General features: G+C 45.4%; 2 long non-coding RNA genes across 6 annotated transcripts in view; one reads left to right on the top strand and one right to left on the bottom strand.

Annotated features, from left to right (window-relative positions):
• Window positions 1–1504: 1504 nt before the first annotated feature.
• Window positions 1505–10550, bottom strand: LOC140635910 (uncharacterized). 2 transcript variants are annotated; one of them, XR_012033237.1, is made up of 5 exons: window positions 10430–10550; window positions 6834–6964; window positions 3338–3456; window positions 2232–2321; window positions 1505–2133 (listed from the first exon to the last, which is right to left on the bottom strand). It is a non-coding gene; the product is annotated as an uncharacterized lncRNA (long non-coding RNA). The 2 variants fall into 2 exon arrangements; XR_012033238.1 differs by lacking the exon at window positions 6834–6964 and having other exon boundaries at window positions 10430–10541.
• LOC140635911 (uncharacterized) overlaps window positions 4109–24807 on the top strand; it is a 40505-nt gene continuing 19806 nt past the window's right edge. For 2 of the 4 annotated variants that reach the window (XR_012033239.1, XR_012033240.1), the window contains exons 1-2: window positions 4644–7719; window positions 16932–17326. This is a non-coding gene — a long non-coding RNA (uncharacterized lncRNA). Of the gene's footprint in view, window positions 4623–4642; window positions 7720–16931; window positions 17327–20557; window positions 20682–22748; window positions 23020–24807 lie in introns of those variants that run through there. The other 2 variants (XR_012033242.1, XR_012033241.1) reach the window with 2 other exon arrangements.

Consider the following 24807-nt stretch of genomic DNA (forward strand, 5'->3'; position numbering starts at 1 on the left):
TCCTTTTCTCTCCCAAAATGACCTGTGCATCTGAGCCTGCCACAGGTGACATTGGCAAAGGGAGTACTCACTGGATGTCACCTCCACTGCTCCCATGGGGTCATGCTTTTCCCTCAAATGAACAAACTAAGGGGTCCTCTTACGGTTTGGGATAAGGAGGAGACAAGGGAGGTGTGCTCATGAGAACATAACAATCTTCCTCTTTCAAAGAGCACTGGTCTACATTGTCTTTTATGTTCAATTAGATCTCCAGATTGAGCTTTTTGGAGAGCCACTTGACAACAAGACGTGGGGTGCCAGGGTGAAAGAGGGGAGGGAGAATGATCTCCATGCATCCAGCCATCCATTCATTCATATACTGAAGAAGTCTAATATATTAGGCTCTGAACATACAGTGATAAATCAGATAGGCACAGTTTCTTCCCGAATGAGTCTTGCATTCTAGCAGTGAAGTCAGATTTTAAACAAACATGGATAATTACAGTTGTGATAATACTAGGAATAGTTTAGGGCACTGTGAAAATATGTGTTAGGGGACCTTACCCAGCCCTGAGAAAGTGACTTTCAAACTGGCATCAGAAGCAAGAAGAACTAGCTACGCGAAAAGTTGGAGAAACAAAAGAACAGGCAGTGGAAAGGCCCTGGGGTAGAAAAGGGGCCACACCTGTTGAAGAGACGGAGAAAAGTGCATTGTCACTGGCCAGTGAGAACAAGGAGAGAAGCCCTGGAGGCAGCTGGTGAAGCAGGAAAAGAAACAAATCTTGCAAGGCCTTGAAAGTAGGATAGGCAGGATCATGGGGCGGGGGTGAGGAGCCACCAAAGCACAAACACCACTTATTTCATAGTACATTTCCAATCTGAAGTTGGATAAGAGAGAATGGAGCAGGCTCGAAGTGGGGGCGAGAGGGAGGAAATGGAAATTATAGGAGAGTAGAGACAGGCGGGCACCCAGGCATGAATCAACGTAATACTTGCTACTTTAGTGTTTATTTGTTGTAAAAATAAGACACCAGATTTCTGGCACTTCCAGGAATAGACACCGCCACAATAGACAGTCTTGGTCCACATTGTTTTCTGCAGCCTGAGACTGGCTCCTCTTTTTGTCTGAGCTGGATCTTTACAAAGCCTCCTCCCCCGACCACTCTTCCCTGGCTCCACAGGCTGGACGGATGACCCTGTCTGTCCCCTCAGAGCTCACGTCTGCGGCAGCACGCACCCTGCTCCAATGGGTGGAAATTGGCGTGGGTCAAGGTCCCCCCCAGCTGGTGATGAGCTCTCCGAGCGTGGACACGACGCCTCAGTGACCTCTATACTATCATACCACCTGGCGGAAAGCATGTTGCACAAAGGTCTGAAAAATCAAAGAGCAGAGTACAACCTACGAGAAGAGTTTTCTGGAGTGTCTGACTTTGACACTATTATTAGCGGAAGGAAGAGGACGTCCAGTGCATTAGTAAGGGGTTTACCATGGGCTGCCCCTACACACACGCAGAACCCAAAAGAATGTATGAAAACAATCATTTATTCTGGTTTGTGCTGCAGCTTCTAGTATCTTTAGACGGTGCAGAGAGTTGGGTGTCAGGGTTGGGCTAGGGAGGAAGGCAGTAGTTCATTCAACCTAGACTTTCTCTTCCTTCTCCTCTTTCCCATAACCCCTTCATCCTATATACTCTGTCCTTAGTTCTTTACATTCTTCTCTTCAGCCCCTGCCAAGGTTTGGCAAACATTCGGCTATATCTAGCTCCACCCTGAGTGGGGTGGGGGTGCAGGTGGGATAGTGACAAGGTGAGTAGATTTTCACCTGTTCCCCTCCTGACATGTTTGCCATGTGTCTCTGTGCTAAAAGAATCTATCACCTCCATTGCCTTGAGTCCCATTCCCAAATCCCATTCCCATTCCCAGCCTTGGTATGTGCCATGTTCCAGGAATAAGTAGGGTACAGGACAAAGCCTTTCACCCTGGGCTTCAGATTTTTGGCTGATGATCTCATCAGTTTCCATGTGACAGCCTGGTTCGGGTCCCCGGCACAGACTGTAGAACCTTCCTCTTCTGTGTCCTTCATTGTTTGCATGTATTTCTCTCTCCAGGGCAGGAGGAATCCATCACGTCTCTCCATGGTCACCAGCATATGACCTTGAAAGACAGTAGGGGTGGGAGGGGGGGTCACGTGCAAAACATGGATGGTCATGAGTATCACTAGTCTCATCCAAACTTTTATCAAGGCTACTTACAGAGTACCTGATGGTCCAATTTGATTTTAATTTCCGTTTTCTGTTTCTTCCTAAGCCTCCAGGGAATGAACAAATAACAAAAGAAATGGCCTACAAAGGAAAAAAATTATGAGGTGAGAATTTCACCAAGGAATTTAGTCCATATTATTCTGCTCTAGTATAAGGCCTTGGAACTGGCCTCGAACTGGGGTTTGGGGAATCTAGCGTTTGTTCCGACAGTATCTTTTTTTTTTTTTTTTTTTTTAAGATTTTGTTTATTTATTCATGAGAGACACAGAGAGAATGAGAGGCAGAGACACAGGCAGAGGGAGAAGCAGGCTCCATGCAGGGAGCCCGACGTGGTGGGACTCGATCCCAGGTCTCCAGGATCAAGCCCTGGGCTGAAGGCGGCGCTAAACCGCTGAGCCACCCGGGCTGCCTCCACAGTATCTTTATTAGCCAAGGAACCCGGACTATGTCTAAACCTTGAGGGCCTTCCTAGTGCCACATGTAAGGAAAGGATTGTATGAAACATGAAGGGTTAGGGTGCGTTTATTCCCCTTCGAAAGTCACGTGTCCACCTCCCGAGCTGCCCCTGCATTGGGCAGAGTTAGAATGCAGCAGGATTGCTCTTGGCCTCTCCTCGGGAGAGCAGGCCATCAGGGCTCCTGCACCGCCAAGAGCAAGCTGCGACTGCCCTCTAGTGACAGCATCCTGCCCAGACCTGGTGGCTCTGTCCACCCCACTGGCTGATGGTGGAAAACAGATCTTTCTTTTCCTTGGCAGGACTCTCTGACCAGCCGTTTCTCAAAAGACGCTTTGCCTCAAACTTCCCCCTGATCTTGCTTTGGATGGTGATTTCTGCTCTTTCTATAATATTCTGAGAACTAACCTGTATTTTTCAGGTGTCTACTATGGGTGGGGGGGACTGCCAGGCATTGAGGTGACACCTGCCCTCTCCTCCCATCATGTCCCTCTGCGGCTCGGTCTCCCTTAGGAGGGGGACATCTCAGACCAGGCATCCCCAGGATGTCAGCCTTCTGGCAACATTCCAGGAATGATGACTGAGCCTCCTTCCCCCTCTTCCATGTAGGAAAGGACCCAGTGGTACCAAGGGCACTACCTACCAATCTCCTCTGTCCTCGTGGTGCCTGGCGCAGAGAAGGCATTCTGGGAGGATTTGCCTATTGAAGGATTTGTCTCCTGGACGAATAGTTGACCTTCAGAAGTGACTCTTGGATAGATCCTGAAATTCGGTAAATTATAGACATCTCTGAGAGCTACAGGGAAGAGGCCAAGAGTCACACACGAGAGCAGACTTGGGATTTGAATTGTGGGTGCTTGATTACTAGTGACGTGATCCTAGGCACGATTCTTAACATTTAGGAGCCTGTTTCCCCAACAAGAGGTTCATGAGAATTCAATGGGACAGAGTATGTGGAGGGCTTGGAAAATGATACGCATGCAGGAAGAGGACCTTTTGGGCGCGTGACTCAGTTTGGGATGCCGCAGGGACCAATAAAAGAGGAAGGCGTCTCCAGAGGGCACCGTGGAGGTGGCACACGGAGCCATGGGAAAGACAGTGTCTGCATCGATGGGCAAGTGTGCGTGTATGTGTGTGTACCCCTGTGAGCCAGGTGTCTGGGACAGAGGGTTTCCACGTACAGTGAGGTCTCAGCTTCAGAGCCTAGAGTGTAGAGGGGACAGGTCCTCTTGGGGTAACTGTCTTTTCCAGGAAGACAGATGGTCCTGAGCACACTAGCACCCAGGGAAGTCCAATGTATGCACTAATTATGGCCTTCATCATAGGTGGGGATGCAGCGAAAGACAAAACCTGTCCTTAATAATGGGAGGGTGACAACCAGAACTCTTGGACAACTGGTGATGCTAGGACCTGGGAGCTAGACATCATTCCGGGGACATATCCACCCACTCGTGTCCCTGGGGAAAGCAGCAACAAGAAAATCCCTTTTCTTCCTCTCCTAGTTACCTACCTACCAAGGGCAGGCAAACCCCTTCTCTCCCCCCTGCCCAGCCCCCGCCCCCGTCCAGGCTCCTGTCGCTGCCAGCAGCATCGCCACCTAGATGCTCTCATCTGCTGTTGCTGGGGAGCTGGAACACGTAAATAATAGGACTGATGATAAGTAGAATTTAGCAGAAATGATTTGCTTCTGAGGAAGGAAAAATCGCTTGATGCAGACACCAGATCTCTTGTTTGACTGTTCTCAGCTCTGTGGTCCAAAGTTGACCTTGGGAGATGGATTGACAGAAACTTGTGGAGGGAGGGAAAGCAGGCACGGCGTCTCCAGGGCAAGGTCTGCGGGCTGAGAACCACGGCCTGGGCTCTGCGGGGGCATCAGGAACAGACCAGTTCGCTCCAGATCCAAGGCTAGGTCCTGCGCTTCCTGGGAGGTGAGTCCGCAGCAGGGGCCCGGAGCAGACTGACACTGACCCCCCCCCACCCCCCGTGATGGACCGTTTTTATCTCCACTTTCAGCGTTTCTCCCTCCCCCCAGTTGGTGGGAGGAAGCCTGGGCTTTCCAGAACCTTGGAGAAAGCAACCACCCCAAAGGATCACATAGAGGACGGAGGCCTTTGTTCTTGCGGTGGTGGTGAGGCCAGTGGACTCCGTGTCACTAGAAAATTATGATTGATCCTGGGTTCTAGAGGACCCGGATGAGCCTACTAAAAGGGTCGTGTTTGGGGGCCAGGCCTGCAAGATGGGGTGCGGGAGAAAGAAGGGCAAGATCTTTCTTTCATTCTTCTGGACTAGGGCATCGTAGATTCCAGGCACAGAAGAAAAGATCAGCGTTAAAGGCTGATGCCATTCCCTTTACAGCCTGGGAAGCTTTGGGAGTATCAGCCTTTGAAACCGAGCCAGGCCAGTTGTTTCAGACATTTCGCTGTAAGGTGAGGTTGGTCTAATCAAAACCCGTAACTCAGTTGAGAAAGGAAGGATTGGGGGTCCCCAGGGCTCAGTATCTGGAGAGGGTGGCAATGGGCAACGGGCGGGATGGCAGCAAATTGTCGCATCCCAAAGTACCCACAAGCGGTCATGGGGGCATCACAAGTGTGCAGAGGACCCCAGTGGGGAGTCCAGGAGCAACCAGCATTCTGAGATCGTCGTGCCACATGGGCTTGCACGGGCTCCCTCCTCTGCCTGGAGTGTCCTCTCATTTTCTGCTGAGGAGCTTACCAGGCATGCTTCCAGAGCAGCTCACCTTTGACCTCCTCTATGAAATCCTCCACACCAAAATAGCTCACTCTTCCCACATTATTTGGCAGCACCTTATTCGTTCTTCCATTATATTCAACGTTTTTAATTACTGTGTTAATTTATTTCACTACATTTGGGGCCCTTAGAGTAGATGCTGTCTTTAAGTGCCTAGGCTATCACAGCTAGTAATTTATTAATTCATTCAATTAATATGAATTAGGGTTCAGGACAGCAGGCTGAAAGATAGCATGGGGGTGAGATTCTGCAGGGGACATACCTGAGTGAGACTCCAAACCTGGGTTGGGGGTGGAAACAAAGGCAAGAAAGTGCCCTTGTCTCAGAAGAATCGAGCCCTGGGCAGAGTGTTCATGTGGGGGCTCCAGCACAGGAACCCCAGGAAATGGGGTTCAGGGAGGAGCCTTGGTTGCGTGAATAGTCGGGGACTCAGTCTGAGAGCTTGGAACAGATCTCCAGCCCGGCAGAACTACGGTGACCGCCAGCAGGCTGGACTCGTTCAAGGGCAGATGGGAAACAGCCCTGAGGATCTGCAGAAATCCTTGGGGCAACTTCAGAGAAGGCTTTAGGCGTGGGGTGGGATTGACAGGGCCATTTGGGTTTTTACCCAGTGAGATTTCTAAGCTATGCTGATAAGTGAAGAAGCTGAAGAAATTAGGTCTAAAATCTAATTCTGAATGACTTCTTTTTCTCTTTGTACCCGGGGCATTGGCATCCCCATCGGCCTGACGGAAGACTTGGTGGTTGGAGAAGTGCACATCCTCCTGTTACGAGTTGAATTGTGTCACCCTCAAATTCCTATGTTGCAGTCCTAACCCCCAAGTGCCTCAGAGTGTGATCTTATTTGGAAGTAGGGTCCTTGTAGCTGTAATTAGTGAAGACGAAGTCATTAGGATGGGCTCTAATCCAGTATGACTGGTGCCCTTATAAAAATGTGAAATTTGGACACCGACTCATACACAGGGAGTGTACTATGTGAAGACGAAGAGAGAAGTTGGGGTGGTGCTTCTACAAGCCAACGGGCCCTAAGGACTGCTGGCAACTCAGCAGAAACTAAGAAACACGGAAGAGATTCTTCCTCAGAGCCTCCAGGAGGAGCCAACTCTACCAACACCTCGATTCGGGACTTCCAGCTTCCAGAGCTGGGGGTGGGAATCCCGTGCACCTGGGCGGGGTGCAGGGTGGCGGGAGGGAGCATTGGGGTTAGCCTGCCTCCCCTGCCCACGGGCTGGAACGAGAGCCACACAGAACACCCCAAGTCGGCCTTCGCTGCCCTCTCAGGATGTGGATTTGCTGACGGTGTGAAACCCTCCATCCCGTTCTCTGCACTTCCAGGCTGGAGCCGGAGCCCAGGGGTCCCCCCCGGGAGCTGTGTACGCAGCACGCTTTACATGTCAGAATTATCCGAGAAGTGAGTTGCTGCGGCCTCTTTTCCAAAGCACAATTCCCACGGCTGGTCCAGTTGACAGGTACTCTTGCAAGACGGGAAAGATCCATTTCCGCGCCTTTAACCTCCTGGTGCCTGGGTCGGAAAGAGTGGCTTCAGTCACTACTTGGGAGAGCTACCTTGGTAATGCTGAGCACAGCCCTGAACAGGTTAGGGACCCTTCACGATACGGGTCTTCAATGCAGAATAACTTAGATGAGCACTCAGCTCATTCCCAATCGTCCGTCCCCTCCGTCAGATCCCTGGCTGCAGACATGGGTTTGAAGTGTCAGCAGAAAATGTGAATGTTGAGTAAATGAGTGTGAGTGTGTGTGTGTGTGTGTGTGTGTGTGTGTGTGAGAGAGAGAGAGAGAGAGAGAGAGATTGGATGGAAATAACTGACCACAAATCTTTGATAGCTGTCTAAACAAAATAGCCAGCATTTTCAGATTGCCTTGAACACTGTTGTGTTTCCAAATCGCTGCCAAAGAGATTTTGAACTTTTATTCAGAAAAACAGGAAATGAGAGGGTTGTAAACCCCAGGGAAGCAATCTGACATTTTGAGGCCAAAGACGGACTCCCTTTGATGCACTAACAAGGACCGTTAAGTATCCTGTGTTTTGGGTTAAACAGATCCCTCTTGCTGACCTAACATTCCCCCCAGAAATATGGAGTGACCCCGAGTGAGCGGGGGGCCAAGCCTGAGCTCCGGATTGGAAAGGCTCTAAGGCCCTGGACCAGTGCCCTCTGTTGGCCACTCTGGGCTCAGCCAGAGGCTGTTTCTGCAGTTAAATCGTACCTATTCCAACCATCAGTTAAAAACAAAACCCGTGGAATCCAGGGTGTCCAGGTAGGATTATTCTCTTCCTGCTTCCACCTGTATTGTTTCCTAGCTCCCCCTTTCCCAGTTTCTTGTGGAGTGTGTGTGTGTGTGTGTGTGTGTGTGTGCGTGGCTTTCATAAAATAGAATAAAGAGATAGTTCTTATTAGTCTTAATTATTGTGAAATCCACGGACATTTTGTGAGCCTCGCTCTCTGCAGTGGAAAAGCTTATTTTTCATGTAGGTGCTCTAACCTGAGGGACGTAGTCCTTATTCCTTGGGACTGTGTCTCAGTTATGCTAAGACTTCAAGCCTTTTTGCATGATATTGTCAGGTGAGAGGCCGCCCCTCGCCCACGAGAGTATAGGGAGAAGAGATGCCCAGGTCGTGGGATGGGAACACTGCAGCTTGAAGTGTTTCTCCCCACGGAGCAGGGCCAAGGGGAGGAAGGCAGAGCAAGGAGATTCCTGGGTCCCATTTAAAGAGCACTTGTATGACGTGGGAGGCAATCCTAAGAGAAAAGTGGAGAAATGTCTTGTCCCATCCTCCAGGTCTGTGGTCAACTACTGGGAAGATTGCATTAAGGGACCAGATACAACCTGCTTGGTCTTCTAGCCACTGTGGGGCATCAGGGAGGGTCTTTAAAGACCTTCTGTTGGACCTGGACCCCATTTTCACATATCTGGCTTGAGCCAACTCCTTTGTGTATCAGTAGAGCTACTTGTGTGGGGGGATGGTCTCTCTGCAGAGCTGTTTATATTTAGAATATTTAGATCTAGGTTTATCCAAAAACCAAGTCTTTCCACTATAGTCTCTCCAACTCTCTCTTCAAAAATTAAATGAATCGTGCAGTGATGGAGGAGAACAGCCGTTAGGAAGGCGGACTCTCATGTCAGACTGGTGGGTGGCAGTCCCTGCTGTGTCTCTCACTCCCTGTATGACCTGGGAAAGCCACATAACAAAACTCTGCCTCAGTCTTCTTATTTATAGCCTGGGAGTATTGATGGTGCTCACCATAGAGGGTTGTTGTGAGGGACAAGTGAGTTAATGCACAAAAGCACTTAGAACAATTCCAGGCACGCGTGAGCGCTCTCTAGTTTCTTCCCACCACCACCCTCACTCTACGACAAACACGTAAAGGGTTGAAAATAAGTCCCCAGTAACCACTACTGCATTTGTATGTGATTTCGAATGTTCTCATGAGTGAAAAAGGAGACGCTCGGGTGGGATGTCTGTTGGCACAAGTGTTCACCAACATAAAGCTTACCTGTCATCTTAGGGACGGGGACGACTTCTACCTGAGGCACGCGCAGGGCCATGTGAGGAGTTCTGGTCAATAAAATGTGAACGGATATGATTTCCGTCACCACTTTGGGGCTGAGACAGTTAAAAGCTCAACTAGGATTCTTCACTTTTTCTTCCCTTGTCACAGCAGCTATGAAGGTCAAATGTCATAGAAGATGCAGCTACAAGATGGGGGCGGGGGGCACTGATTAGCCTGGGCCCTCCAGTGACTGTGTGGAGCACAGCCCCACTAACCCTTTTTCCATACTCAGCATGACCCAGAAATGAACTTCTGTGGTGCGAAGCCACTGAAATTCAGAGTTATAACCATAGCACGGCCGAGTCCAGCAGTTCTCGCCCTGGTCCGCTTACTTGGGGGCTCTAAGTACAGATTCTCAGGTTCCATACCACACACAGTGAGTCAGAGACGGAGGGTAGGGCTAGCCATCTGGGCTTCTAACAGCTCCCTGGGTGGTTCTGACACAGGTCAGGTCCGAGAGCCACTGCTCTAACCTCTCCTGAATGCTTTCTCAGGGTCCCCTATACACAGGGACTTTGCCCCCATAGGTGGCCATGGGTGGTGCTTTGGGATGATCCATTTTGCTTGGCCCCTTTCCATTGGTAGAGATATTTAAGCACCAGCTACCTCAGAGTGGTTAGCATCGAACATGTCAAGGCCTAGGGTATTTACCTGAGGTCAACAAACCACCTGGAAATGGGTTCTCTGTTGCTTTAAGAAGGTGAGTACCTTCTTTTCAGGTTCTTTTCAGGTGTGTCTGAAAGTGCTGGGTTTATTGTACTCTCACACTCTGCTTTACCCCAAGCTGATGACCCCTAGTTCACCAAGGAGGAGTATAGAGCTCTGAGTGGTCGTTTGTCCACAGCCTGGAGCTGTATAGCTCTGCACCACATGCAGCCCTGGCGCTGTGCGTCACCCAAGGTTAAATGGTGGTAGAGAAAAATGAGGACCTAAAGACGTCGGCTGCCCTAATACACTGTTTAGTTGTCTGAGCTCAGCCGGATGTCAGTCCCGGTGTCCATTGCTGGGTCTGGCTGGGCCCCACCAGCATCAAGGTGGCGCCCAGGCAAAGGGGAGACCCGAGAGGGACAAAGCAAAGGGCTGGGGTGTAGGATCTGATCCGGGTCCCAGAGAAGTGAGAGCCTGTGGTCAGCAGAGGGCAGTGTTGCTTCAACAACCGCATAGCTCACTTGGGTTGAAGCCCCAATTGCTCCCATCCGCGTTGACAATACTGATGGAAATGACAGAGGCCAGAGGGTCTGGTTCATTTGAAGAACAGAAGCGGCAAAAGGGAGATGGACACCTACATGCCCACCATCTGTATTAGACAATTAGCATTTCCTCTATAATTCGTTCAAATGCTCCGTGCCAAAAGGTCTTATTAAAATGTTAGTGGAAGCTCCCCCATCTCAGCCCTCCGGCTAGCAGGTGCTCACCTGTGGGCACCAGTCCCAGGGCAACCAGTGCTGTGTGGAGGCCGCAGGCGTCATTAACGGTCTCAGGCATCACGTTCTCGCTGCTCAGAGGTGTGTCCCCAACCAGCTCCGTTCCTCACACGCTGTCTTTCCTTCCCTGTCTTCCCACCCCCCCCCCTTTCTCCCTCTTCCCCGGTACTCTGTCCTTTACTCCTGTATCTAAGCATGGGTCTAAATGGGGGGCTGATGGCTTAGCAGGGCCAGGTACTGGGCACCAGGGGGTAGGTGTGAAAGACACAATCTATCCCTTAAGAATTCATAGTCTTGGGGCGCCTGGGGGGCTCAATCAGTTAAACGTCTGTCTTCGGCTCAGGTCACAGAGCCCCACGTTGGGCTCCCTGCCTGGCGGGGAGCCCGCTTCTCCGTCTCCCTCTCTGCTGCTCTCCCTACTTGTGCTGTCTCTCTCTCTCTCAAATAAATAAATAAATAAATAAATAAATAAATAAATACCATCTTAAATAAAAATAAAATAAAAAGAATTTATAGTCTTGGAAAGACAAATCCACTGAAGCAGGACTTAGAGGAGAAAGGCAGGAAAACATCTAAATCATGTTCTCCAAGCCGTAGGATGAATGCACATTTGAGCCTCTGACTCAAACTTTAGCAAGAGGCTCTGAAGTTTTTTAGGACTTCTTCCTCATGAACTTTCTAGAATGCATCTCATCCGTGTCTGCAAACACGTTGCAAGGTTTTCCAAGAGCCCATTCCTATGCCCAGGAGAAAAAGGGGCAGGTTCCTTAATCTGGTGGTGAGAGGGCAGCTCAGCTCATCCAAGAGGTCCCAGGTAACCCTCCCCCTGGTATTGTTAGAACTCATTCTTGCGCCCACTGGAACCATTGGGTCAGGCCCCCTATAACCACCCCAGCCAGGAACAGGTCTTAACCAGGTTTCAAGTCAGCCTGGCTCCACATCCTGGTGTACCCTTCTTAGAAGGTCGCTGTTTCCTACTATGGTGCTGCCAGAGGGACCCAGGGTGCCCCACTGGGACCTGGGTGCTGGGAGGGGAGAGGCCCCATCAGCAGCCATGGCTACACTGGCATTGGGAGATTAATGAGCCATTCTGAATAACGAATGTGGCTACAGCCAACTGTTGGCAATTAGTTAGAGCAAAGCCCTGCTGTGCTCTGGATCTGTCAGCTGGGACCTCCGAAGGATCAAAACAGCAGGAAGAGCTAGTCAGAAAGGAAGGAAGAGTTGAAACTTACTTCCCCTGTCCTAGAGCACTCTGGGTCTGTAATGATCCGGAGTTAGGCCTTCCATAACTATATGAATCCGTTACCTCTTTGATTTGAAAGACATACAAAGCAGTGAGGTGCCTTAAGGAGTCATCTTGTCTACCTTCCAGCCTCTGCTTGGGACCACACAGCAACGCTTCTCAAAGTTTACTCTGGGTAGAGTTCACCTGAACCTGGGAACCTCACTTCCAGGTGATTGCCAACACTTCTGATTTAGGGACTACACATTGAGTGGCAGGACCCATAGCCAGAGGTTGGGAGGGAGGTGAGGGGTGGGAGAGAAAGAGAGAGCGAGTACATTTATTTCATTAAGTTGAGACCTTAGTGTTCATACTTCATTCGTCATCTATATGTTCATCCATCCAACAGGGTCTACTCTGTGCAGGCAGCTGGATTCACATGCGTTGACAGGGAGATGGGTAAAAATAGCCTGGAGTAACCAGAGAGATGCACCGGGGTTAGGAATGGGACACTCAAAAAAAATAAAAAATAAAAAAAATAAATTAAAAAAAAGGAATGGGGCACTCTGGGAGGCAGGGTGGGTACTGGACTGAATCACACCAGAGTGAGCAGCTGTGGGTTCTGGGAGCCCATCCTCCTACTCCCTTCCGCGGATGTCCTTCTAAAGCAGCAGTGACAGCAGCCAAGGGCCAAGACAGGCAGTGGGGAGAGACGAGTAATGCTCACATCATCTTCTCTTTAAGAAAGAAAATGCATCTTAAAAGCAGTGGGAGCTAATTTGCTCTTCCATAATCAATCACCCAGTACAGAAAACAAAAACACTGCAGCAATCCTGGAACAGCTGAGAGGGGATGCGAGGCTGGCAGGCAAGGGGGGGGAGGCCTGCAGAGAGGATCGTTTTCTCCTTATGGGTTTAAAAGAAAATGAATCTTAAAGACATATGGCATGTGTGTGCGTATGCGTGGCTGTGTGCGTGTGTGTGTTGGGGGGTCATGTCTGAAGTGGTGCCAATCTTTTCCTGGTTCCCAAGCAGCCTCCCCCCTGCCCCGTGGTCCTGCTTCTTTTTGGATGTATGTGTGGCAGGAGGAACTTGCAGCTGGAAAGGGTCCCCGGCAGCATGGAGCTTCCTCATTTTATTTTATATTTTATTTTATTTTATTTTATTTTATTTTATTTTATTTTATTTTATTTTATTTTATTTTATTTTATTTTATTTTATTTTATGAGTGAGCAGTTGAGAGAGCAGGAGCAGAGGGAGAGGAAGCAGCTCAGGGAACATGAGGCAGCCACTTAACCCAATGGAGCCACCCGGGTGGCCCTGGAGGCTCCTCTTTAGAGTTTTCTCTCTTTAAGCTCATCCCTGGATCGCTTCTGTTCCCCTTCTGGAATCTTCCCTTCTCTGTACAGCGGGGAGATTCACTCTCCTTCCCTGTTCACATTGCTGGAAAAGTGAGGTGTTACTAAAACTGACATAACATAAACTGCCAGAGGAGCTGGTGGTCTGGCTATTTCCATCTGGGTCTTGGGTTTGGGGTGAGGAGGAGAGGAGGACAGCCCAAGTTGGTCTCAGGCAGTAGTTCTGGAAGGAATAGCTTCTCAGAAATGCCATGTGGCACCTGCACCGTCTCTAACTGCCCCTGTCTCACCGTTCAGAGATGTGTCCCCAACCAACTCCCTTCCCCGCTTTCTTTCCCTGTCTTTTCTTCCTCTGTCTCTCCCTTTACCCTCGTACCCTCTCCTTTACCCCTGTATCTAGCATGACCATATTTTTCTTTTTTTTCTTTTTTTTTCATATTTTTCAAATTAAAAATTGGAATTCAGCCTGACAATGGGTCAGAGTGTTTGAAATCTGGATGTTTACAGGCATTCTAGAATGTAGGATCACTCTAAATACCCTTCTTTATGCTTCCTCCTTTGCCCCACTGCTGCTCTGGGCTATAACTACATGGTCATAAGACAACCAGTTGGGGTCAACATGATGCCAAATATCCAGATGTTTAGAAATGTCCAGATGGTAGATTTAATCTTGCAGTTTTGTTTATTCTGGGTGCTTAGTGCCCTGTGGACACAACTCAACAAAAACAAAATAGATGAATAAATAAAGATGACCTCTATAGCGTAAGCAGTGAGCTGTTTAGCATCTTGTCTTCAAAACAACTGGTGGATAGACTGGGAGTTTTTTCTTCCTGCTGACATTGTTTTGGTGTTATGCTGTGTAGACTTCACATAAGCTGTCTCTCCCATGTTCTCTGGGGACCCTCCCAGGAAAGAGACTCTTCTAATGAAAGATCAGCCTGAGAAAGAAAACCATGGCTTGGTTTTCTGGAGCCATGGGGTCTGTGTAATAGTGAGTGGAGTCCATCATCCAAAACCCTATTACATCATCCATCCACCTATCCATCCATCCATCCATCCATCCATCCATCCATCCATCCATTTATCCAACCACCATCCATCCCCCTATCCACTTCATTTATCCACCTGCTTCCTTCTCCTCCCTATTTCTCTTCTTCCCTTCTTTTTTTTACTTTCTCTCTTCTTCCCTTTCTCCTTCCTGCCTGCCTTCCTTATTTTCCACTTTTAAAACTTATATTCCTTCTATTTTCCCTGCACTGAGCTAGCTACTAGTCTTTGCCTGCTATCACTGAACTTATTGGGTGAGGCATGTGTGCACACAGCTGTTACAATGATGTTGTAGAACATATAGGTTGCATTTCTCCCCTAGACCCATCCCTGGACATTCCCACCTTCTCTTGGTTTTAAGTTTCTTCCCTCTTCAAGGTGGGGGCATTAGTTCCAGGAGTTCAAAGAATTGTAGAGAAGGGCTGCTCCTTTGTAGTAGCTAGGTCTCCTTCCAGACAAGATGGATGGCTGGAAGAAGGAGCAATTTGTATATAAGAATTTGAATGGTATCTTTTTATTTCTTCTCTCTCTGGAGCTCTTAATTCATGTTTCTTCACAGAATAACTGCTCTCCAGTCATGGGGAGCAGCAAACCTCTGATGAGACGGAGGACATTTCTTCCCTAAGAAAGTCCTGCTCTAGCATCATCACCCCCTAGTGGGAGCAGATGGACAGGGAAGCACAGCCATTCATTTATTTCAATTCTGGCTGGTGTCTGCCCTGGTGGGAGAGTGTAACCAAGAAGACAGAAGGCTCATGGCTTTTGGAGCTTAATTAAACATATTTACAAAACCCAGGCCCTGTTAGCTAGTGAGGCACAATGAGACAGAGACTGGTATTGTGTTGTAAGATTAATAAAGCAATTAAATAAAGACTGCAGCGGCTTGGCAACCCCATTGGGGCAGGAGGCAATTTTGACAGCTGCTCTTTTCTGATGATTGCCACAAATTTTAGAAGAAAAGACAGCCTGGTCTTCCCCCATTCCATGAGAGAATACCCCAGGCTGTTGTCTTGTCTAATGGCTCACATGGCAAGTCAAGTTGTTTTCCAAGCCTGTAGGTCAGATGTCATATTTGGCCAACTGGGAAAAAAAGAAAACAAAAGCTATTTCTTTCCCTCTAATCCTTTAAAAAATATCAAAACCCACCACCGTGAGACCATTTATTTCTTGCTGCAATGTACCATGGGGGGGGGCAGGGGAATTCTGGGAGTCCCAGCAGGACACTGAAGAGGGGCTCCCTGTGGGTGGAGGCCCCACCTCCAGCTGGTCTGTCTCCTATCCTTTTTTCTCAGTGTTAGCATATGCGCCTTCAGATCTCTACTTCTTTAAAAGTCAAATCACTGTTTGGATTTTTACAAGTGTTATACTAGGTTCAAATGAAGGCACCCCCCTCCTCACCATTGCCTGGGGCATAATTAGTAAAAACAGACCCTTTTGCTAAGTGCAATGAAGACCTTTCTTCTGTGAAGCAACACATACCCTTATTCAGGGAATGGCAGTGAGAGTGGAGCCCCACACAGCTCTCTTTCTTCAAGATCTGCAGGCATCTCTTTCCTCGGCCCAAAGGCTTTCTGCTTAAAAGTGTAATGAGACTATGGCCAAAGAGGTCCCCACTTGATGGGATATGTCAGTCAGGAGCCCCTGCCTTCAGTGATATCCAAAAGCATGAAAGAAAGAGTGGCAGGGGCTTCCTACCTGGCCCCGGTGTGGGAGCCCTGTGTGCTCTGGGGGGGTCCTGGGGTCACACCAGCTACCTTGGCTTCCTGCCCACGGCTGTTAGAAGTGCTCCAGAGGATCAGGAGTTTGGAAAATGTTGATGGGACTGGGCAAGTCAGAAAAGATTCTGAGTGTTTTAGTTCTCTCATTTGCAAAAAAAACAAAAAACAAAAAAAAAAACTGAGGAAGGATAGTAATTATTATAACAATAAAAAACAATAAAAAATCAATTATAATAAAATAATTATAATAAAGTCAATTCTGTCCCTTTATAAAATTGGCGAAGAAGCAAGGCGAACAATGGGCTTGGAGACTTCTAGATAAATGTGAATATTTGTACTTAGCTGGTAGTCCCTCCATTCCTTTCTGTCACAAAATAGGGAATGAATGAATGAGACTGACCTGGGACATACCAATTACGATCTTGCCCAGTTGTTTAAACTCTGAGAGCTTCATTTTAAGTGGGTGTGGTTTGAAATAAAAAATGTGGACTTTGGCATCATGATCAGACCTTCTTTTTTTTAAAATATTTTATTTATTTATTATGAGAGAGACAGAGAGAGAGAGGCAGAGACACAGGCAGAGGGAGAAGCAGGCTCCCTGCAGGGAGCCTGATGTGGGACTCGATCCCGGGACCTCGGAATCACGACCTGAGCCAAGGGCAGACGCTCAACCCAGGCATCCCATGATCAGACCTTCTTATTTACTCTTTAACTTTGGAAGGTGTGTTTGAGTCTCATTATTCTCATCTGTAGAATGGGAATGAGCATAATTCTTACCTTATAGGGTTATTGTAAAGATTCATTAACATCACTAATGTAAAGCTTACAGCTCAGTGTCTGCGACTTAGTGGTCATCATCATCATCATCATCATCATCATCACCATATATGATAACCTTAATTATTCTCATTAAAAATGAGATTATGTCTATTAGCATCCTGCACAGTGTCTGGCACGTAGCAGATGTTCAGTATATAAATAAAGGTCCTGTCTCCTCTCCTTCCTACATGAATGATCCAAACCATGCATTAAAACAAAACAAAACTGGCCCAACTGTGTTTCCTGTTTAATAGAAAGGCTGTTGTAACACAGAGTGAGTGGATAGAGCCAAAAAAGGTCCCATGCCTTTACAACTCTGGCCAACAGGGTCACAGCTTTCTCCAGGGGAAAGAAATGCCTTCAAGGAGCCAGCTGGGAAGAACAAGGAAAGAAGATCACAAGTCATGAGCACTGGGTGTTATACTATATGTTGGCAAATCAAACTCCAATAAAAAATATACGAAGAAGAAGAAGAAGAAGGAGAAGGAGGAGGAGGAGGAGGAGGAGGAGGAGGAGGAGGAGGAGGAGGAGGAGGAGGAGGAGAAGGAGAAGGAGAAGGAGAAGGAGAAGGAGAAGGAGAAGGAGAAGGAGAAGGAGAAGGAGAAGGAGAAGGAGAAGGAGAAGGAGAAGGAGAAGGAGAAGGAGAAGAAGAAGATCACAAACCCCAGGCAGCCCCAGGCTGACTGCTGCGGCCCGGACCCCCCTCACCCATCGCAAAAGCAGTGAGTGTCCTGCAGAGGTGTTCACATGCCTCCTACCATATCCTAAAATCTAGGTAGCACACCCCCCCGCCCCGGCACCCTTAAGTTAACATCTACAGATTTCTCCCTAAACTGAAATCTTTTCAAGATATAATTTCAGGGTATTATATACACTGACTCTTTAAAGTGAAACCATTATCCCTTATTAAATGTATTCAGTGGAATCCAAATACCACAGTGATTTGATATCCACCATCATCCACTTAAAAAGCACACGAGCAAACTGTTTCTTTAACATCAGGAAATTTTATTTCATTCTCTTTCTTAAACTCATCTTTCCCTTCTATGTCTCACAGAGTTTTATTCTAATGTGGTGTGTTTTTATGCTTGATAGTCCTTGGTGGTTGCCCAATATTATGTATGAAATAATATTATATGTGTAATGTGATGTAAATACTAAAAGGATTTTTTTTAATTTAAATTTTGGTTAGTTAACATATAGGGCATTATTGGTTTCTGGAGTAGAATTTAGCGATTCATCACTTACATACAGCAGCCAGTGTTCATCACAATAAGTACCCCACTTCATACCCATCCCCCACCTAGCCCATCCCCCACCCACCTCACTCCATCCACCCTGTAGTTTGCTGTCTATCGTTAAGAGTCTCTTATGGCTTGTTTCCCCTTTTTCCTTTTTTTTTTTTTTCTTTTTCTCCTTCCCATATGTTAATCTGTTTTCTTTCTTAAATTCCACATATGAGTGAAATCATATGGTATTTGTCTTTCTCCAACTAACTTATTTCTCTTAGCATCATATACTCTCCAGTACGTCATTGCAAATGGCAAGATTTCATACTTTTGATGGCTGAATAATATTCCATTACACACACACACACACACACACACATACACCATGTCTTCCTTACTCATTCGTCAGTCAATGGACATTAGGGCCTTCTCCATAGTTTGGCTATCGTTGATAGTGCTGCTACAAACATTGGGTTGCATGTACCCCTTCAAATCTGTATTTTTAATCCTTTGGGTAAATACCTATTAGTACAATTGCTGGATCATAGAGTAGCTCTAACTTTTTGAGGAACCTCCAAACTGTTCTCCAGAATGGCCACACAAGTTTGCATTCCCTCCAACAGTTCAGGAGGGCTCCCCTTTCTCCACATTCTCACCAACATCTGCAGTTTCCTGGGTTGTTAATTTTAGCCATTCTGACAGGCGTGAGGTGGTACCTCATCATGGTTGCGATTTGTATTTCCCTGGTGATGAGTGATGTGGAGCATCTTTTCATGTGTCTGTTTGCCACCTGGATGTCTTCTTCGGAAAAGTATCTGTTCATGTCTTCTGTCCATTTCTTAACTGGATTATCTGGTTTTGGGGGGGTTGAGTTTGTTAAGTTCTTTGTAGATTTTTTTTTCTTTGTAGATTTTGGATACTAGCCTTTTATCACATATGCTCTTTGCAAATATGTTCTCCCATTCCATAGGCTGCCTTTTGGTTTTGTTGATCGTTTCCTTTACTCTGCAGAAACTTTTTATCTTGATAAAGTTCCAGTAGTTCATTTTTGCTGTTGTTTCTCTTGCCTCCAGCGACGTGTCTAGTAAGAAGTTGCTACGGCCAGGGTCAAAGAGGTTGCTGCCTGTGTTCTCTAGGATTTTGATGGTTTCCTTTCTCACATTTAGGTCTTATATCCATTTTGAGTTTATTTTGTGTATGGTGTAAGAAAGTGGTCCAGTTTCATTCTTCTGCATGTGGCTGTCCAGTTTTCCCAACATCATTTGTCCAAGAGACTGTCTTTTTCCCAGTGGATATTCTTTCCTGTTTTGTCAAAGATGAGTTGACCATATGGTTGTGGGTCTATTACTCAGTCTTCTATACTGTTCCATTGATCTATGTGTCTGTTTTTGTGCCAAGATCATACTTTCTTGTTGACTAAAGCTTTGTAATATAGCTTGAAATCTGGAATCGTGATGCCTCCAGGTTTGTTTTTCTTTTTCAGAATTGCTTTGCTATTTGGGGTCTTTTGTGGCTCCATACAAATTTTAGGATTGTTTGTTCTAGCTCTGTGAAAAATTCTGGTGGTGTGGTGATAGAGATTGCATTAAATGTATAGATTGCTTTGGGTAGAATAGACATTTTAACAATATTTGTTCTTGCAATCCATGAGCATTGAATGTTTTTTCCATTTCTTTGTGTCTTCTTCAGTTTCTTTCATGGGTGTTCTGTAGTTATCAGAGTGCAGATCTTTTACTTCTTTGTTTAGGTTTACTCCTAAATATCTTATGATTTTTGGTTTAATTATAAACGAGTTTGATTCTTTGTTTTCTCATTCAGCTGCTTCATTATTGGTGTAGAGAAATGCAGTAGATTTCTACATGTTGATTTTTATATCCTACAGCTTTGCTGAATTCATGTATTAGTTCTAGCAATATTTTGGTGGAGTCTTTTGGGTTTACTCTATGTAGGAGTATTATATTGTCTGCAAATAGTGAAAGTTTGACTTCTTCCTTGCTGATTTGGATGCCTTTTATTTCTTTTTGTTATCTGATTGCTGAGGCTAAGACTTCTAGTATTATATTAAATAGTAATGATGAGAGTGGATATCCTTGTCTTGTTCCTGAGAGTAGGGAAAAAGCTCTCAGTTTTTCCCCATTGAGGATGACATTAGCTGTGAGTCTTTTGCATATGGCTTTTATGATGTTGAGGTATGTTTCATCTGTCCCTACTTAGTTGAAGGTTTTTATCAAGAAAGGATGCTATATTTTGTCAAAAGCCTTTTCTGCATTTATTGACAGGATCATATGGTTCTTATCCTTTCTTTTATTAATGTGGTGTATTACACTGAATGGTTTGTTAATATTGAACCACTCCTGCAGCCCAGAAATAAATCTCACTTGATCATGGTGAATGATTCTTTTAATGTGCTGTTAAATTCAATTTACTATTATTTTATTGAGAATTTTTGCATCAGCGTCCATCAAGGATATCAGCCTGTAATTCTCCTTTTTTAGTAGGGTCTTTTTCCGGTTTTGGAATCAAGGTAATGCTGGCTTCGTAGAATGAGTTTGGAAGTTTTCCTTCCATTTCTGTTTTTTGGAACAGTTTGAGAATGGGTATTAATTCTTCTTTAAATGTCTATATCCCAGAAAAAAAATTAAATATATTTTTAACTATGGTAAAAAAAACACACACACATAACAAAATTTACCATCTTAACTATTTCTTTTTTTTTTTTTTCAGTTGGCACCATACCCAATGTAGGGCTTGAACTCACCACCCTGAGATCAAGAGTTGCATACTCTACTGAATGAGTTAGCCAGATGTCCTTCCATCTTAACAAGTTCTAAGCATATAATTCAGTAATGTAGGTGCACACACAGTGTTGTGTATAATGAGAAATGTTAATCTTAAAATATTCCTACAAGGTTCAAATGTTAATATTACTTCTTGACTGAGTGATCATCATAAGTGTACAAACAATCAAAATAACATAAATATAACATTTCAAAATACTAAATTAAATAGAAAAAATGTATCAGGACTACATTTCTTAATGAAATTAATATGATTCTCCCAATTAGATAAAAACTATCACCTATTATAGAGTAAGGAAGGGCACAACATCACTTCTATTCTTTTTGGAAACTTATTTGTTTCGTTTTCATAGATGTGAACAGTGCTTACCTGAACAAATTGGTAGGAATAGAAGATGTCTATTGTGATAACTTTACTGATTATTTGAACTCTTTGGGTTCAGTGCCCCAGATTGCTTTCTCAATTTCTGGAGTATCCAAAAAGCCTTTTGCAAAAAATGTATTCAATGACTACTTTTTAAAGATTTTATTTATTTGAGAGACAGAGAGAGCATGATAAAGAGAGAAAAAGGGGATCGCTGGGTAGCTCAGAGGTTTAGTACTTGCCTTCGGCCCAGGGCATGATTCTGGAGTCCTGGGATCGAGTCCCACATCGGGCTCCCTGAATGGAGCCTGCTTCTCTCTCTACCTGTGTCTCTGCCTCTCTCTCTCTCTCTCTGTGTCTCATGAATAAATAAATAAAATCTTAAAAAAAAAAAGAAAGAGAGAAAAAGCATAAGCAGGGAGGTGGGGCAGAGGGAGAGGGAGAAGCAGACTCCCTGTTGAGTATGGAGTCCAACCATCTAGGACTCAATTCCAGGGCCCTGGGATCATGACCTGAGTCAAAGGCAGATGGTTAACCCACTGAGCCATCCAGGCACCCTATTCAATGACTATTAATTACATTTTTTAAATGTTTTTCACCTTGTCTAATCCAAGTTATGAAGAAAGGGCTGGAAAATTAAAATAGTATTAATTTCAATCCACTTACCCAATGAGGTTTTTTTTAAATGAAGTGTTTTTATTTTATTACATGCTTAAGTATCTTTTTGTCAAATCTCAGAACTCAGATTTAGCTAATTCAATTTATGGAAAATACCTGTGCATAATCTATTTAGCAAAGCCAGTCTTGTCAAACCAGTTGCAAATCAGACTTAACTTCTCTAAGAAAAAGTCTGACTTAAATTTTTAATTTAGATCAACATTACAGTGTATTTTGACGAATATTATGAAAACCACCATTAAGAAGGATTACTTCTAATCTTGTAAAAAAGATTACTAGAAGCAGTCAAGATTAAAATCATGAAAGATATAATTAATCAATTTTATGACGAGTTATAAAAGCAAGAATAAATCTATGTTTCTCATCACTTAGTTTGCCATAATTCAATGTTATGTGCAGCCCAAATTGTAAGCCACTTATGAAACAAAAAACATGATAAAAGCTATGTTATTTTTAAGTAAATGTGCATGCATATGTCTACTAAACCTTGGAGTTGGCTTTGGGAATAATTAAATAAGAACCTTGTATGAAAACACAGAACTGACTCCTTTAATTTCATTAAACAGCGAGATAAGCTCTCCAACACATTTATGAAAAGAGAAAGGTATATATTGCTGACAATAAATGTGTCTAGCAGCTAGTATTTAGTTTTCCTTTTTGATTAATAGGCGATGTAGGAGGAAAAAAATTTTAAAAATTTTATGAGATAAAATAGTCACAGGATTGATTGTAATTGGAATACATATCTCGTTATTTGATAAAATAGATTTTAACTACCTATTGAATAATGCATATTGCATTCAAAAGTAATCACATAAAATTTTTATCGGTGGGTTTTATCCGGTACAACTTGTCAAATTTAGTAATCTCCGAAAACGTTTTCAGTTGTGTTTAAAAGAATTAGCAAACCAACCCTGGTTTGACTGTTCAAAGATTTTTTTTTTTTTTCGGTTCCTTATAGGGTTGCATATTGAGCATAGCTGAAAGGGGTTGCTTATGTCTAACATGGGGGTGGAAGGAGCACTTTTAGTCTTTATTATTCCTTACAGTGCTATCTTTTCTTTCTTCTCCCCAGACCCTGTCAAAAGCAATGCATTCTTTGACAGGACTTGAGGAATGCAGACATGACATCCTTACCAGAACAGTGCCACCAGGCCCACTGCCCGTACTCTGTAACATATTAAAGAGCACTTCTATGGATGCCTGTTAACTAAGCTTGCGGCTTTCCCCTAACTAAAAAAAGGGGTAAAACAGGGAAGGAATGGAAGTCCCAAAGTGGACTAATTGTACCTTAAGTCATCAATAGGGAGACTCACCCCAAAATAACATTTTCTAAAAATTTTAAAGGATTTTATTTATTTATTTGAGAGAGAGTGAGTGAGCGTGTGTGCATGTGTGAGTGGGGAGGGGGCAAAGGGAGAGGGAGAAGCAGGCTCCCCACTGAGCAGGGAGCCTGAGTGGGGCTCGATCCCAAGACCCTGAGATCATGACCTGAGCCAAAAGCAGTTACCTAATGGACTTAGCCACTCAGGTGTCCCCCAAATAATATTTTTAATTGTCCTTCCTGTTTGGTGCCCTGAAGGATTCTATACCCTAGGAGAGTACACCATGGTGAGGTTGGGAATGAGGGAGGGAAGCGCCTGTCTTTTGTAGCATGGGACAAGGGCAGTTAAGAAGGGGGCAAAGCGAGAAAAGGAAACTCCTACGACACCAGGAAGTAGCATGAGTGGGATCTGAGAATCTTCACTTGAGAAAATTAACCACACCTGCAACCCCCGCAGAAAGTCCTGTTGTATGGAATGTTTTTGTCCACCATCTATACACCACACACACACACACACACACACACATACACTCACACTCAAAATGTACTCCCATTCTCATACACCTTCACACTCACTCTTGCACTCATGCACACATATACACTCAGAAACTCACGTACTACACATACACCCTCACACACCTCCTCACACTTACATACACTCACAAAATCTCACATGTTGGAACATACACTGGCATTCACACACACTCATGCTCACTTGCACACTCATGTACTCACTTCCATACACACCTACAGTCACTACAGTCACACACATTGCAGAGGCTGGTGGAAAGCGAAGAGATGTTTTTGATTCGCTTGGGTCTGTCAGTACAGCTTCATGCTCCAGTTCTAAGACCACTGCTTTAGGACAGTAGCTGTAGCTTCCCTTACTTGGGCTACAACTCTTGCTTCCTTTTTAGGAGACTGGGGGGGGGGATTTTTTTTTTTCATGGAAATATTCAGCTCTTTGCTCTTCTGGGATGATAATGGTGCTGGGTCCTAGCAAGTGCAAGCTAATTCCCCAGCTGCCCACTGCTGTGCCAGCAAAGTGCTGCCTGCCCTGGGAATCAGCAGTGATTCTCCCTGAGGCAGCCAGGGAGACTTGTCCTAATAGCATAAGAGCCTAGGAATGTACTTAATTAATTGTCGGTTCTGGCATCAGTTACTAGCAGGCAGCAAACAGGAATCATTATTAAAGTGCCCGGACGCACTTGTCCCCTGTGTGTGCCTGCTTGCCCGGAGAAAGGCAGCATGGTAGCCTGATGAGACAGTCACCTAAAGATATAGTTCCAGGCGTTCCCCAGTTGTGTTATGTGACCTCATGTAAATAAAAGACCCTTCTGGGCCTCCCATCAATGTCTGCAATGTGTGTGAAAGCAAGTACGTGTGAGTGTGTATGTATGTGAGTGTATGAGTGTGTGCAGGTGTACGTGAGTGTGGACGCATGGTGCATGTAGGCATGAGCATGTTTTAGTTGTGGGTGTGAGGTTGTGTGAGAGAGTTCAAGTGTATGACATGACTGCATGTGTGTGAGGGTGTGAGTATATATGTGTTTGAGGACAAGAGTATTTTTAAGCATGAAGGTGTGTGAGTGTGTGGTGAGTATGTGTGCACATGTGTGTACATGTGGATGGTGGAGAAAGAGAGGGTGAGGCAAAAGGGAATCTTTAAGGGAATGTGGAAAGCATCTCAGTGTCTCCCAGGGATGGGTGGGGACACATGAGATTATGCTTCTTCCTTCAACAGACACTGATTTGGTACATATGGCACGTGGTTGCTGCTGGGCTCAGTGTTGGAGGTGAAGGGCAAACAA

The sequence above is a fragment of the Canis lupus genome, chromosome 6 (assembly GCF_048164855.1).
Source record: "Canis lupus baileyi chromosome 6, mCanLup2.hap1, whole genome shotgun sequence".
Taxonomy (NCBI): domain Eukaryota; kingdom Metazoa; phylum Chordata; class Mammalia; order Carnivora; family Canidae; genus Canis; species Canis lupus.